Source organism: Capsicum annuum, chromosome 8 (genome assembly GCF_002878395.1).
Source record: "Capsicum annuum cultivar UCD-10X-F1 chromosome 8, UCD10Xv1.1, whole genome shotgun sequence".
Lineage (NCBI taxonomy): Eukaryota > Viridiplantae > Streptophyta > Magnoliopsida > Solanales > Solanaceae > Capsicum > Capsicum annuum.
Genome location: NC_061118.1, coordinates 83,444,724 through 83,461,634, shown reverse-complemented (window position 1 = coordinate 83,461,634; position 16,911 = coordinate 83,444,724). Strand labels below are relative to the sequence as shown.

Here is a 16,911-nt window from a genome sequence, read left to right as displayed (position 1 = left end):
TGATTTAACCGATAAGAAAGTACCCCTATTTTTTTTATTTTCTCTTATTTTCATTTGTCTCACACTATATTCATGCACATAGTCCACATAAATTATAACCACTAAGACAACAACTATAAAATGCAAAAGTCAATAAGATATGTATTTAAATTTAAAACAACTATTATATAATTATGAATAAAATATAATTTTGATATAATTTTATTGAATTATCGGTTTAACCATTAACTAAATCTTTAGAATCAAAAACCAAAAGATAACCAAATATAATACTTTACAAGATCATTTAAAAACCATTAACCTAATATCGATAAGCCAATAACATTTTTATCAGTTTGATTTATCAATTGAATCAGTTTTTGCACATCCCTAGGTCTAGTAGAGTCCTGTCGAATGGTACAAATATGTCAATAGTTTTCTTCACGAGGCTATGGGACTTTAGGAATGAATTCTTTTCATTCCTTCTTTTATGCTATAACTTAATTCCAATGGGTGTCTGGTGACCCAGATTGGTATCTAATACTTTCACTCTTGTTTTCAGATGGCCGATACTCGTTCCACTAGAGAAGCAACAATAAAACCCATGATACCACCTACAGTACCACCCACATCTGCTATTGAAGCTACAGTCCAGGGCTGGCCTCGAGTAGAGTTAGAGCAAAAAAGAGGATGGGAAGCAGTGTCTATTAGGGGGAAGCACAAAAAGATGGAAGACTGGCAAGGTAGAGATCACCATCCCCTCCCCTACCACAGGATACTTTAGGACATGCTTAGGATGTAGATGAGATAGTTGAGGAAGAAGAGATAATAGCTCCAGAGAATGTGGTGCCTATACTAAATGGTGTAGCTCGGGTGCCCTTATCTACGAAGGTGATTTAATAGGTGTTCGGATTCTTGGGTAGCTTGGTCGGCACTGGTTACACTCTAGTGATTTCGACTGCTCTATCCCCAGCATTACAATATGTCATAGCTATAGCACCAAAGATAGACACGGGCTCTATAATAGGGGTATATCCTTAGCAGGTATTTGTATCAGTAATGACTTATAATGAGCATGGACTATTTTTTAAGTTCATGAATATGAAACCCCTAATTTTCCAAGGTATAGATTTTTATGATACTTTTGAGTTCTTAATAAATTGTCATGAATGTCTACACAAACTGGGTGTTGTCAAAAAGTATGGAGTGGAGTTTGTTTTCTTTTTATTGTAGAATGAAGGTATGAAGTGGTGGTTGTTTTTTGTGGAGTGCAGGGCTACCTTACCTCCAATTACTTGAGTTTAGTTTTAGAATATATTCCTTGAGAAATATATTCCTCGCACTTATTATGACCAGAAGAAGGATGATTTTTTAAAATTGGACTGGGTAGCATGTCTTTAAAGGTATGTGAGGCCAAGTTTCATGCCTTGTACTACTATGAACTACCATTGATTACCTCGGAGGATGAGAAAATTAGGTATTTTGTGAAGGGTCTAAATTTGGGAATTGAAGGTGCCACCTTATTTGTGAAAGTGACTGGTAAGTCTTTTTAAGATATTAAATTCACCAAGAAGGCTGAAACACTTGAGAAATAAGAAGATGTAAAGGTAGAAGAGAAGAAGGCTTGGGCTTGGGGCCAATTCAATTGTACTTTGTCAAAGAGATGTGGTTCTTCTAAGACCTACCATTCAGGCATGCCAATGTCTGTAGGGGACCCATATAGGGTCATTTATCAGCTTTCCTGAGCTGATAATTATATATTTTCTTCCTTTTCAGTTCAAAGGTCTACTTTCGAACCCAAATGCTTTAAGTGTCAGGGTTCGGGACATATTAGAAGGTATTGCCCTAACTTTTTGTCTGTATTTCAATTGATGCGACAACCAACTTCTACTACTCTAGTTTCAGCAGGTCGTGATGGAGAAAAAATGGTAAGGGTTGTCCATAAGGTGGGTGTGGTGGTCAAGCTAGGGGTGGCAACCAGGCTAATTTCACCCAAATTACACCTCCTAGAAAGTATAAAGTGGTCGCTGATCAAATATATAATCTAATTAGATTGTCGTTAATCCCATAATAAATATGACAAAAATCGATCACATATTTTTCTAAGTAATTGGAATGCAAGTAAAAGAGGGTTTTTTGTAAAATAAAATATTAATTATAACGAGTGTTGATTTGTAATCAATATGAGAAAGGAACTAGGACTGTTTTCTCCAATAACATTATAACTCCATAGATTCTCCGTACTTAAGTGATTTCTTATTATATTTGGTATGCAAAATATAATAGATGCAAAATATTTTGATAGGCTATATATCATCTAACTAACTATGTTATGCCACTTATAGATGACTATCCCTAAGCACAAAGGTTAATATATTATGTGTGTTGAATTATTGCCCCTACCTGTGATTCTAATATAGTCTTTCTTGTTTATTGACTTAATGATAATTAAATAAAGATAACTCCTATTCTTGTTGTTGATTCACTATTCCAATCCAGTTACTCTTTCTACAGTCCAAGGTAGATATAGGACAAGTTCCAATGTGTGCACTCGTTGAAAAAAGATCAAACTATAAGAAACAACAATACATGCCCAACTACCTCTCTAGAATCACCTTGAGCTTTGAACACTACTTCGCTAATCAGTCATGGTTCCTAATGTTAGATGTATTTATGCACTCTAGTGTTACTATTCTAGATTATTTAGCCTTGTTTTGAGGACCACTCATGTGCGTTACGGGTTAATAATGATATAAATATGCATCTAAGTGGCCATGTATGTGCTTACAAGGTTTTATGGTGTTTTCACATAAGTTTGGGTCTAGTTTGAGCATTTAAATTCTAGACAAGAAAACTAGTGTTCTAGCTTGAGTTACTAGTTCATCGTCGTGATTGTTGTGTTATTTTGAGCTTTAATTTTGGGTGTGAAATGTTAAAGGTGGCTTGGTGAGATGATTATAATGATATATGAAGGATTTACAAGCCTCAAATAAAGTGAAAACATCATACAAAGGCGTAGAGTGGACCGACGAAAGCATAAGACCACATGATGAGAATAGGATGCCTGGGAGCAACCCACCGCGCTTATAGCGATGATGATGGTGGCACATCACGACAATGGGTAAATCAGCAATTGCCACTTCCAGAAAATCAATGTGATTACACCGCATCGTGGGCTTATACCAATGGACACCTAAGTGTGACACGATGATCATCAAAAATGGGAAAATTTTGCCCAACTGAAAAAAGGATAATATGAAAACCTAATCCTACGTGGTTTATGATTAGACTACTATATATATAACGTGTTAAAACCTATTTTAGACACCTTGGAACAACTGGGAGCATTGAAGGGCTGCTACAACTTTATTTTTAGGTTTTTCATTCTTTAATTAGTTTCTTTATGGTTTTAATCATTCATACAATTATTTGGATGTTGATTATGGCTATGAGTCACTAAAAAACTCCCTTTTCAGGGTTAAATCCAAGAGCATGAGTACTATTATTTTGAATTGACTTCGTTTGATTTACTTATCATTATGGATTGTTTATTAATTCTTGATTTGACTATTTTGAGTATTGATCACCCTTAGAATACATATCTTGTCAACCTTGTGATCTTGAGAGAGGGAATGGGGAGATAGAACGCGGGGATAAACAAAGTGGGGTTCTCATTATTTTATGAAATAAGGAATTTGAATTAGCATCTAGAATAGGGATGTACCTAGAAGCCTTACTGGATTCACATGTAGGATGATAGATTAAAGAACATAATTGGACTATTACATCCCCGCTCAATGATGTAGTTGTAATGTTCAAGTTAGGTAAACGGTTAGAGGTCAGGAGACCATGGCCATGTAATTAACCCTACGGATCAACAACCAAGATAAGCAAGTTAACGAATGAAGTTCAATACATAGTATGATTATTCAGAGTGCTTTAACCTTGGGTTAGTATGATTGTTCGGAGTGATTTAACCCTGGGTTTTCTCCTATTGATTATTTCAAGACCTTTATTTTACGCAATGTTTACTTTACATTTAGTTAAAACTTTAAAACTCTATTTTGGTTACGCTTGCATCAATTGAATCTGAATTGTGAACTAGAATTGGATAACTTGTTGGAACACGTCCTTGTGGGATCTATATTAGGCTTTCTTGAAGGCCACTATATTACTTGGTAGACCACGTACACTTGCGTGTGCACTTGGGCGCTGTTAGCTCCCACAATCCTAGTTGTGGTGTTTAGCTACTCATAATTACAAGAGCATAAGAAGAATACTGATAATAAAGCATAATTATGAACTTATAATAATAAGATGAAAAATCTCTAAAATCTAACTTTAAATTAAAACCCTAAAAATAAATGTTTGTGCAAGACCAAGAATGTGACTTTGAACCTTACAATAATGTAATAGAACGTAAAATAATCATAAACTCTAATAAAAGTATTTATTGGTACAAAATAAATACTATCCTAAATAACTTGACGCAACACCCATAAGCTTGGAGGGTACAATCAAAGGGAAATATATAACTGAAGATCCATAACTCTACCAAAAATCAGCTATAACCATTAACTTATCCATACCAAATCATATCATGCCTAAATCTCAATGTCGGACTTAAAATGAAACTTATATCATTATCATCATAACATCTACAATTGTATCATCATCATAAAATTATTTGCCGGACTTGAACCAAAGCTCATATCAATATCATCTTCAATTGCCAAACTTGAACTGAAAATCATATTATCAGCGTCATCATCAAATGCCGAACCTGAATCAAAACTCATATATCAATAGGCCATATAAATAAACCATAATCATAAGCCATTTCACTAAATCATAATACTTAACCCCTAGACCTTATGCAAAATTAGCACTAACTCTCAACTACTAAACTAGCACATTTAATAAGAATTCAATCCCTTCAAATTCTAAAAATAAGCATTAATAAGGGTACATTATGCGTATATAAGTCTGCAAAAGCTAACAGAAGACTTGGACTAAGGTGGGCCAGAGGGGCCCGCTTCTAATCCCCTAAATTCATTTAGGCAAATTATATCTCGAACTAGACTAACATATCTAAATTCATTTGTAGATGTAACATAAGCCATAATTAGCCTTTAGATAGCAATTCTCCCTAAAACATGAGCAACTAAGTTAATTATGTTTAAATTATGATTTTAAGATAGCCAAACTTGTCCAACTAACCCAAATATTTTCAATTATACCTCCAACATCTAAATCCCACCCCATATATATCATGATATCATAATCATACTACTAAATAAATCAATCTATAAGAAAGGTAAACCTAACTTATCTGGACATCAAAGAAAAACCAGAAGGATCCGCTAAATCACCAATTTTCCTTTTCGATAAGATTTCACAAGATGCTATTCTATCAAAATCATAATATACTCTTCAAATGAGAACAATGATACCCATATTGCACTAATGTTCTTTGGGTTCAAAATTACATAAAAATCTCATGTGGGGACCAGTTATGGAATCACACTTTCAAAACCAACATAACATCCCTCTATGCTCAAGGAATATTTATCCTAAAAAATGAGTGAATTTTGAGCTATAATGGTGCTACAATCAAGCCACCAAGATTCTAGGGATTTTAGTAAAAGATGAGGAATTCTATCAAAAAATTAGTGGAAGCTTACCACAAATTCGAAGAAAAAATGCATAAATTAACTTCACCCAAGCTCTAAAATCAACCACAAATAATTCTCCTAAGTTTTTCTATTTTTGAGGGTTCAATATTCTAGAGAATAGATGAAAAATGGTAAAAATTAGGATAAGTAAGGGTGCTTATACCCTTCCCAGGTCCACACGTATTGCTTAAGTGAACAGTGGGCCACTTATGTAGTCATTGCTTAAGTGACACAGTGTCTCTTTAGCGACATCTAGTGTCAGCCTAGATGCCGCTTAATCGACCTTTGGTCGCATAAGCCCCAAAAGTATCACTTAAGTGATACCTACTAGACGATGCTAGAACACTTAAGCGACAACCAGGATGCTTAAGCGGTATTCATATAAGCAACCTCATGGGCGCTTAAGTGATGTACCAGCACCAGCCGAGACTTGGAATTTTTTCAAGAATCTTCCAATCTCTCGAGATTCATCCAAAATCCTGTATATGTAAACGAACTATGCTACCATATTAAATTCAATGCTCCAGACTCAAATACATAGTCAAAATTTTCTTTCGAGGCTATTTTTCTTAACTTTTGACCAATAGGTCAAAATCAAAATCCAAATCAAGGATCCACCTAGCCTAAAATTGATATTTTAGAGCTATTAGAATAGTCAGAGTTGGCATACAAGGTCGTTTGACTAGTGTTTTTGCTTGATAGCTAATTTGAACCAGTAAAGACTTCAACATAGAAACTTGGTTCCAAAAACCAAATAAACTGCTTGGTAACCGAATTTCTAGTTCCAACAAGTCATAAATGACTTAGGGTAGCTATAAATGGAAAAAATAAACATAAATATAGAAAATTACCTGGAGTATCATTACATAAAGGCATTTGTCGCCCACTGGTGAGAGAGGTATGATATTTGGCTAATGATTTTGTAAAATTGAAGGAAACTAGTGAAGGAAAAATATTGGCATATATAAAGGCTAGGTCCACTTTCTATGATCAAATTAAGGGTCGATAATTCAAAGATAAGAATTTGAACAATCTCAAAGAAAAAATGTTACAAAGGAAGGTGAATGAGGTCATTTTAGATAACGAAGGGGACTTGTGAATTTGAGGTCAATTTTGTGTACCTCATGTAGATAGCTTGATTTCAATCATTCTAGAAAAATCTACATAATTCCATGTACGAGATAAAAAGGTACGAGACATAAAGTTTGAGAAAAGGGAGAAGGTACTCCTAAACGTGTCGCTCATGAAGGGTGTGATACGATCCAACAAGAAGGACAAGTTGATCCAAGGTACATAAGACCTTTTGAGGTATTAAAGAAATTATAGTTAGTAGCATACAAGATAGTCTTACTCCATAGTATATTCGGGGTTTACCCCGTATTCCATGTATCTATGTTAAAGAAATATCATGGAGATGGTAACTAAATTAATAGTTGGGACCCAAAATTATATGATAAGGAACTATCCTATGAAGAGGAACCAATTTCTACTTTATCTAAAGATGTGAAAAAGTCGAGGACATAAGTTATTCCTTGTGTGAAGGTTCAGTAGAGAAACCATACTATTGAGAAAGCTACATGAGATACAAAAACATACATACGTAAATGGTATTCATACTTGTTTATTGATTCAAGTACATTCTATTCTAGTTGTTATGTATTTGGTCTAGTTGTCATTCAGGGATAAATGAGTGGTAAGTTGGTATCTAATGTAACAACTCAAAATATCATTATGCTAAATTAAGAGGTAAAAGTTGCACCTAGACTCCCCTTAGCTGATATTTGAGGAATTCAGGGCTAGTTTAATTTTGGCTCAAATTTGAGGGTGTGGTAGCTGAAAGAAATCTTGTATGGGTATGATCAATAAAAACTAGCTTTGATATAATGGTTGTATAGCAAACGATTATAGAAAGTCATAACAATTTTTTTCACCTAAAATGGAGTTGTAGAACTTCGATTATAGTGTTTATCATGGAGGAGTTGGTTTGCATTATCAAGATTCGTAGTGTGTGTTGTAAAATGAGGAAAATTGAGGAGGGGTCTCGAGTTTCCACCTCAAATTACTGCAGTAGTCATGAAACTGCAATGACGACCAACAGTAAAATGAGCGCAAATCACTGCATCTGTAATTATCCACTGTAGCGGTAACCCATAGTAGAATGCCAATTTTTACAATCCCAAAATTTTTTCATTTCCCACTTTTTGAAAAATGCAATAGGACAATGGGGATTGATTTTTAAAGGAATTTTGAGTTTGTTCATTTTTTGCAGTAAGTAATTATATTCTTGACATGAATTCACTTTATTTAACCTTAAAAAATCACTAGAAAATGAATAAATGGCGGGTTAGGGTTTAAACCCTAGTTTATGGAAATTAATGAAAAATGATAAAATTGCTTACAAATTCAGTATGTAATGATCCTAGGGTATTAGAAAACACTAATGGGACTAGAATCTTGACTATTATGTTAATTCAAGTAGTGTTTAATAAGTTGAGATGATAAGAAAAATGTCAAGATGATGAAATAGGGTAAATTATAACTAAATAAGTAATTTTGATCCCTATTATTGAAAAAAGGGTGCATTCTTGAAATGTATGTATGCTCTTGTGTTGTGTAGATCAAGAGTAAATTGAATGAGAACAAAAAGGGAAATGTATGATTTAAATATAACTTTGAGCAAAGGAGTTAAGGCAGACTATGTTTTTGTGTATCACTTAGACTTTCTTGGCTTTGTGCTTATTTGTGATTTGAACATCTATGATTGTCTTCTAGCATGGTTTATGATTTAATGATTGCATTGCATTGTAATAAGGTATTGAGGTGATGGGTTGGGTAATACGTTGGTACAACATGACATATTATAATAATAGATCGGGTATCACATTGGTACGTTATGATGTAATAAGGAGGATGAGAATAGAAAGATATGATGCATACATATTGCATATATGCACTTATTTACATACATTGAGTGCTATTTGATAAACATATGCGATGATGAAGGATTGATGAAATTGATTAAGTGTAAAATTCATAAAAGTAAACTTGTGAGTGTAATTGTATCATGATTCATAATGTGTTATTTGACTAATAACACTGATGATAAATCTTGTTATGATCGCTTTTATACTTGTTTGACTTGCTTACTTGTATATTATTAAGTTAGTCGACCTATGATATTTATCAATACTTGTTGATGTACTGATCATACTCTTTTTTTTATTGAGTGCAGAACATATTATAGGGATTGACACACTACCTCAGCTCTAGATAGTGATTTAATCCTGATTTTGAGGGTGAGCACCATGTCCAAGCAACCTGCACATCTTCTATGACGTTATGTCCTTGGATCCAGGACTAAGTGAATTTTATCTTTATTATTTATTTGATATTTTTATTAGTTGTAATCTCAGTTGTTCTTTTTAGATGCTCTTGTATGATGACTTCAAGTCTTAAAGATTGTAATAAATAGGAATTTTTGTACTCTATTCAATTTTATGGATAAAGACATTATTGACTAAGATGTTATTTAAATGAAGCCCTTTTGAACTGATTTAATATATGAAAAAGTTTATGAGAGAAAAACAATTAAGTGTTTAAGGATAAGATTAGTATAGTTCTCCGGCATGGATATGGCGGGTGTCAATTATAACCGTTTGGATCGTGACCATATTAAAGTAGGATGGATAATATGAAGACTCATATCCAGTGTACTATGCGATAAGAATATATCACTAAGGCTAAATATAAGTTCTACAAAATTGTAGCTTTACCAATATTATTTATGGGGTAGATATTGTCCAGTTGAGGATGCTTAGACAAAGATATTGGCACACTCGATGAAAGATGATTAGGTACGAAGTTATATAAGAAAAAGTGGAAGTGGCATCAATGGTAAATAAGATAAAAGAAGTAAGACCAAGATGGTTAGAGCTTGTGAAAAGTAGGTGCGAGGATGCGTTAGTTAGAAGGTGCGAGAGGTTGGCTGTAGCAGGAGTTGAGAGTGGTTGCGGTAGTTCGAAGAAAATTTGAGGATAGGTGATTAGACAAGACATGTTTCCTCTTTAACTGACTTAGGACATGACCTTAGATTGAAAGGTATGAATTGAAGATCATGGTAAAAGGTTCGTAGGTAGCTGCGTGTTGTAATATTTTATGTGGGAGAGGGAGTGAGCTAGGCTCCTCCTCTCCCCTTGTCCTTTATTAGAATTATTTAGTTATTACATAGTTTCTTGTTCTTTGATGTGTACTGCTAGTTGTTGTCGCATTTGTTTTGTATTTTGCTATTTTGTTGTCTCTTTTCTTATAATCCTACATTAGATACTTCCTTTTTGAGCTCAGGGGTCTTTCAGAAACAACTTCTCAAGCTTACAGTTGTAAGGGTAAGATTTGCATACATCTTACTCTCCTCAAACCCCACTTATAAAATTACATTTGCTATGTTATTACTATTATATTATTTATAGGGAGTTGTTAGGAGGATTTTTCAATGATAAAGAATGAAACAATTTAATAAGATAAAATATTTAAATAAATAAGTAGAGAAGGAAATAAGATCAGAGTATACATATATCTAACATAAAATTTTGCTTTTTGTAAGTTAATACTCTAAAGATTAGGAGGAAATTTGAAAGTCTTTTTATTTTTATCTTTTATTTTTCATCCAATCTTCAATATTTATTTGGGGGCTTACTAATTTGGATTTTCACGAAAAAATCCCATATTAGGGTAAACAATTCAAATTTTCGTTGAGAAGTTGGATTTTCACTGGAAAGTCCGCTATTTAGGGTAATTCAATTCGAATTTTCATTGGGAAATCCCACATTAAGAGTAAACATTTCTATCAAAAATGAAATAAAAGTTAAGAGGAAATGAGTTCGAAAATGCATCCTAATGTTTAATATTTATGAAGTAAGAGTGTCGGCAGTGTCACTGGGATATTATTTATCTATTTATTTTTGTCTGTTAGTATTTCAGTTTCAAAGTTTCGCGGGGTATTAAGAATGACAAAAAATAAAAAGTTTTGGAGCTTTCAGCTGTTTATCCAACAATTTTATTTCTAGACACAAGATGTAAGACCTGAAATTGTCCAGTAATTCTTAATAAAGAGAGTATTTAGCTAGTGTTTAACAAAAATTCTCACATATTTTTAGAAAATTAGATTCGAGTGAAGTTTGAATTAAAGTTTTAAAATGTATTTAGTCATAGTTTTTGAAAACATATTCACTTTTTTTTTTTTTTTAAATATGAAACATGTCTTATACTCATAAGTTTTAAATTTGTCAAAAACATCTATAAGTTTAGCACAAAATTGTCATTTTTCAAATGAACTAGATATAAATTATTCTAAAATTATAACACGATATTTTAGTAAAAATTACTAATAACATTTGCTAGCTGCAATTTGTCAAATTACATTTAGTTACGACTTGAAAAAAATTCATTAGTAAAAAAATATTAATAAAAACAATAATAATTCACTATTCTTTAATTTAATCTTTTCACATTCAATGAACATTATCTTCATAATGAGCAAGCATTTCCATGTCAGATGACCTAAAATGATAGATATGAATTAGTTGTGGGTTCATAAATAGATGAATTTTTTTAATAAAATAAAAAAGTTTCGGATAAGTTTTATTTTTTCTTTATTTTTCATTCGGTGTTTGGTACTTGTATTAGAGTCCCGACTAATCCGAATAGAATACTGCAGGGCCCATTCTGAGGTGATGCTTCCAATAAAATTTTCTCTATACCAAAACTCGAACCCAAAACCTATTAAAGATGAAATAATCTCACCATTACACCACAATCCATATGGCCATACCCATGTTGATAAGTTCTAAAATTATAAAAGAAATCAATAGCTGTATTTCGACTCAAAAATAAGTTTTTAATAAATTTTAAAATTTGATTTTTAAAGTTTCTCAAAAAACCAGACAAACTTTAGAGTCAAATAAATTTTGCACTGAGTCAGACTCACAAACATCTACTCCACCATTGACCCAGCCTTATAGACTTTCGGTACCAACACATGATGCGGCAACACCGGAAAATGATTAAGTACAACCAGAATACAAGGACATACTTTGTAGGATGATGGTCGTGCCTGATGGATCTGGGTAAGTTTCTTTTTCATAATTGATTTATTCAATTTTAGATAATCTTAATCATTGAAAGAGTTGAATTTTTTATTTCCTTTTCATAAGTTTTATCCAGATAAAGAGAGCATAGATGTTCTGAAAGAGAACATTAGAAGTCTTTATGATCAGCCTTATCCATCGTAGAACGAAATTCCAGTAAGGACATGGCAAGTCATGTTTAGTCAATTTAAGGTACACATAATTTACTTATTATTTAGTAAAATTTTATATTAACTAATAAGAATATATCTAACGGCAGGCAGTTGGTTTGCGGATATTGTGTATTTGGCTTTCAAAATGTAGTTATTTTTTTCGTGCATGACTTACGAGAGGAAGGCTAGTTTCAAAATGTCAGACTGGTTTGGGGATGCTCAGCAAAATAAAAAGAAGCATAATTGTCTTCTCTTGATCTTTGCAAGGGTTTTCAAACATATTAGAGGATCCTTGAGTTTTGACTTAGTCTGATAAAGCAAAGAAAGCCAGAAGGTCTGCAAAAGGTGCCCATTGCTCACTAGAGGTACAAAGAAAGAAATTGGTAAGTAATATTATTAATTTTTTAATTTATATGCTTATATAAATTTGACTAAATTTTATTGATTATATTTGATTAAATTTTATTTGAAGGCCAAAAAATAGATGTGCGAGTGACTCAAAATGATATCTTTTGAGCAATCCACATAAAAAGTGGAAGAATGAGTTAGATATTACAGAATGAGTTGAGTAAAAGGCTCAACAAAGCTATATAAGTTTGATAAAAAATTATACAGAAAGTAATACTATGACTATGTATACTAACTTTTATTTTTAAATTAGCTCAGGGTCAAATGTGAAACTCATAAGAATATATCTAACGTCAGGCAGTTGGTTTGCGGATATTGTGTATTTGGCTTTCAAAATGTAATTATTTTTTTCGTGCATGACTTACGAGAAGAAGGCTAGTTCCAAAATGTCAGACTGATTTGGGGATGCTAACAACATAAAAAGAAGCATAATTGTCTTCTCTTGAACTTTACAAGGGTCTTCAAACATATTAGAGGATCCTTGAGTTTTGACTTAGTCTGATAAAGCAAAGAAAGCCAGAAGGTCTGCAAAAGGTGCCTATTGCTCACTAGAGGTACAAAGAAAGAAATTGGTAAGTAATATTATTAATTTTTTAATTTATATGCTTATATAAATTTGACTAAATTTTATTGATTATATTTGATTAAATTTTATTTGAAGGCCAAAAAATAGATGTGCGAGTGACTCAAAATGATATCTTTTGAGCAATCCACATAAAAAGTGGAAGAATGAGTTAGATCTTACAGAATAAGTTGAGTAAAAGGCTCAACAAAGCTATATAAGTTAGATAAAAAATTATACAGAAAGTAATACTATGACTATGTATACTAACTTTTATTTTTAAATTAGCTCAGGGTCAAATGTGAAACTAGATGCCACTTGCGCCTCCCGAGATTGGGGCGTGCGATTACTCAAGGTTTAAGGATTTTCCTATCTATCGATAGGATTGGAATAGGTGAAACCATGGTCTAAATTTTTAGATCATAACAACTTGATATCAGGGTATGCATCATTGATATCATAAGTGCGAGCCATTTCTAGTAAAGGTTTGTGAATCAGTGCATAGACGTCTGTTACATATCTTTGAGGTGCTATAGAAATTTAAAAAAATTATGTTCTTTCTTTCTTGCTATGCATACTTAATTCCATCAATTACTAAAAACCTCTAATGCATTCTCTCATAGATGGCAAGGATACGATCTACTCATTGCTAGGGGTCGAGATCCCACACTTGCACCTACATATACTATCCAAGTCGTGGCACGTGGGCGAGGTTGAGGTCGAGGTCGAGGTAGGGGCAAATGTTGTGTTGCAACACTAGTTAGAGTGAGAGCACATTGATGTGAAATGAGCTGGGCATTTAAAGAAATTAAAGATGGGTTCTTCAACCCCAGATGAACACCAAGAACATTTATAGAAAATAATAAAAAGAGTAGGAAGATTAAAAGAATTGATAGGATAAATGCACATCTAAGTAATTAAGTACCTAGACATATAAAGATATAATCAATAATCTTAAATCTAAAATAAGAAGAAAGAAAGGGTTAATCTAGAATTACAATGCAATCAATTAACTCAAAGAAATAATTAGGAGAATATAAGAACTAATTATATTAACATTCAAATACAAGATATAATCCAAAGACAAAAAGAGACATGAACTGATACATGGATTACTACTCATAGTTATTCAAGAGAGGGTCAAGAAGAAATATATGACAAATCACTAACTCACAGAAAGAGCAACTTTATCTAACCATCCAAAGTAATCTATCTCAAAAAGAGACCTAATAACTTATTTATACTATGGTTCATTATTTTTAAGGAAAATATTAAACTACCCTCAAACTTTAGGCATCCTAGTTTAGGACCAAGGGCATAAGTCCTTTTTCGGGCTTCTCGTTATATTGGACCTTGTTATATTATGGATCTTGAAGTATGGAAAGAATCCTACAATTTCATATAGTCATCTGGTATCTCATTGCACATGTAGCTGGATTGCCCTATTCAAAGCAACATCTATCGAGATTGAGTATTTTTTAGGAAATGAGTTGGCTTTAAGGGGAGGATATGATGTAACTTAGATGAATTTATGGCTACACCTATCTCTAGGACTATTATTTGTATTCTTGGTTTACTAGAAGGTACTGCTCAAGCCAGTATCTTATCTGATACTCCAAATAATCTTCAGATGAGGACAGGGGGTAGACTCTTAAATCAACATCTAATTATAGATTTCTAGGGTGTAGCGGGTCAGCCACTCGCAATGACATCTTGTTCTGTAACGCCCCGAAATATCATTTCGAGACGCCACACGGTGCCCAAGGCTACACGTAGCCTCAAGCTAATCCTTTAAGCCAAAACACTATCCTTGGGTTCCAACACAACATACACGCTACGCTAAGGATATATATATAAGTACATATCATATCACATCGCACATGGCACGGAATATCGTTAGACTATACATATATGGAATGTCTATACATAAACCCACCCAATAATACACTAGTCTAGCATAGCCTCTATACAATAAAATCACCGATCCATTGGGACAAACCCCCAACTGATTCAACAGAGCAAAGGGATCACAAAACAACAACACCAAAACTAGCAACTTGGTCCTCGAACCATGAGGATTCACCACTGAAGGAACGTAGATGCGGCACTCGGATATCACTATCGCAGCTGTGGCTGAGTACCTGAACCTACATCATGGTAAGAATGTAGCCCATAGAGAAATATGCGGGTCAGCACAAGATACATACTGAGTATGTGGGGGCGCAAGCAAAATATAAATAATATCATAAATTTTGTAAAAACGTACATACGGACCATAATGACACACCTGGCTTGAGTGACATTGAATCATGCAACTCATAACATCTTAGATAGGAAATGTAGGAGAAAAACCTCATAAATCATTATAGATCATCATAGGCAACTCGACTTACCACATCAAAACTCGGAGTGACTCGGTATTTCAATAAACATGACTCTTATAGACAGGGGAGTTTCCTATAACAGATAGCCCCACGTGAGCTACGTGGAATACCAACGTTTAAATCCCCATTGGCTGGAGCGTCATACTCTTTGCCAGGGAGTACGACCTTAAAACTGCAATAATCACAATCGGGCTCTCTGACCAATAATATCATCATCAAACAACCCTACGGTGGCACATAGGTTTGGGTAAATATCAAATTTCCCTCTCGGTGCTAAGTACTACTCCTGTACAAGCTCAGAATGCGTTAGGAAATCCTCCACAACATCACAAGGGTCTATCATAAAGACCAAATCAAATCTCTTTCTCACTTATCAAATCATATTAATTTGTGATTTCTAACTCAACACATTTTAGCTCAAAACATTTTAATCTTCCTCAACATCAACAAGGTATCAATGCGTTGAACCATAACCGACTCGACATTTGGACAAGGATATGAAGACTCTATACATAATATTTTCAACAATTTAACTCATCAAAACCATCCGAAAAATACCAAGACTCATTGCAACTTCAATATCAACATTTCTCAATTTGCCATCCAACTCTCATTTAAAGGTACTTGAGACATTAACCCATAGTAGGGATATAGAATTTCCAATATCAAATATAAATTCATAATAAGAAAATAGTGGAATGATAGTATAAATCAAGGCTTAACAAATTAAATCATCATACTCTCATAATCAAATACTTTTTTGACATAATTTCATCTCAACATGATACACATATCGGATGACATAATCCCATAGCTCATGGACAAAAATATAAGATATAAAACCATATTTCTAATTCATGGTAAAACATGTAAAATCTCATGTCATGTAATTCAACAAAAATATCGGGCACAATATCGAAAGGATAATCTTGTTCAAACCCCCACATACCTAAAAATGAAAGATGAATATGAACTTCCGACTCTGGAACTTTATTCACGAAAATAAAGGATGCTTCTCGAAGCCCTAAACATGATCAACTTGAATCCCAAATCAATTTGAAATTTCTACGGTTCAATCAAGAGACATAGAAGGATGAAATTTGGAGTAGTAGGGTTGGGGTTTGAGCCTTAGGAAATTTGGAGAAAAATGAGATATTGAATGCTATTAATGGACTTAAATCCATGGATTACCCGGATGGATTGGAGTGGAAATGACCAAAATACCCTTAAAAATCAAATAATATCGAATCTGTCCTTTGGTGGACTGTTTTAATAGGCTGAAGTAGATCGACCATAACGTTTTGCTCCGATGGCCAAATTGGATGAAACCAATTTTATTGGAAAGAGGACTTTCAAAGCTTTCTGTTGATATATAGTAGCTCACCCAGATCATTATGTACAAGTAGTTATGATCGTTTGAAGTTGACCCTAAAATTCACCTGGCCTCAGTATTTTTTTCCTGCACATTTACTGTTCACCACTATTCATGGTTAGATCGGAATGATCATAAATCATCGCTCGAGTGTCCGTTTTGGATGATACATATATCGTTGGGAAGCTTATTCGATGCTCTACTCGATGACGGATCGCATATCCAAAAATTCCATA

General features: G+C 33.4%; 1 long non-coding RNA gene across 1 annotated transcript; it reads left to right on the top strand.

The window, feature by feature from the left end:
- Positions 1 to 11,561: 11,561 nt before the first annotated feature.
- LOC107838942 lies at positions 11,562 to 15,027 on the top strand. Its single transcript, XR_007044083.1, has 3 exons — positions 11,562 to 11,776; positions 11,864 to 11,989; positions 12,057 to 15,027. It is a non-coding gene; the product is annotated as an uncharacterized LOC107838942 (long non-coding RNA).
- The last annotated feature ends 1,884 nt before the right edge of the window (positions 15,028 to 16,911 follow it).